Below are 203 nucleotides of genomic sequence, written 5' to 3'. Positions count from 1 at the left end.
TTTATTGGCTTCATTGCATTTAGTAGTGTCATACCAATTGCATCAAAAGATCGTATCGTTCTATCGCGAGCGCGCATCTCAAACATATAGCGTTCTGGTATTTTGTTGCAGCGACAGTGGTTGAGATCCCGTATGTTTTTAGTGGGACATTGCTATTCATGATTCCGTACTACCCTATGGTTGGCTTCACGGGCGTGTTGACT

The sequence above is a fragment of the Plasmopara halstedii genome (assembly GCF_900000015.1).
Source record: "Plasmopara halstedii genome assembly, contig: Scaffold_2061, whole genome shotgun sequence".
Taxonomy (NCBI): Eukaryota; Oomycota; class Peronosporomycetes; order Peronosporales; family Peronosporaceae; genus Plasmopara; species Plasmopara halstedii.
The sequence above is the reverse complement of the archived record's forward strand: the minus strand, read 5'-3'. Positions refer to the sequence as shown.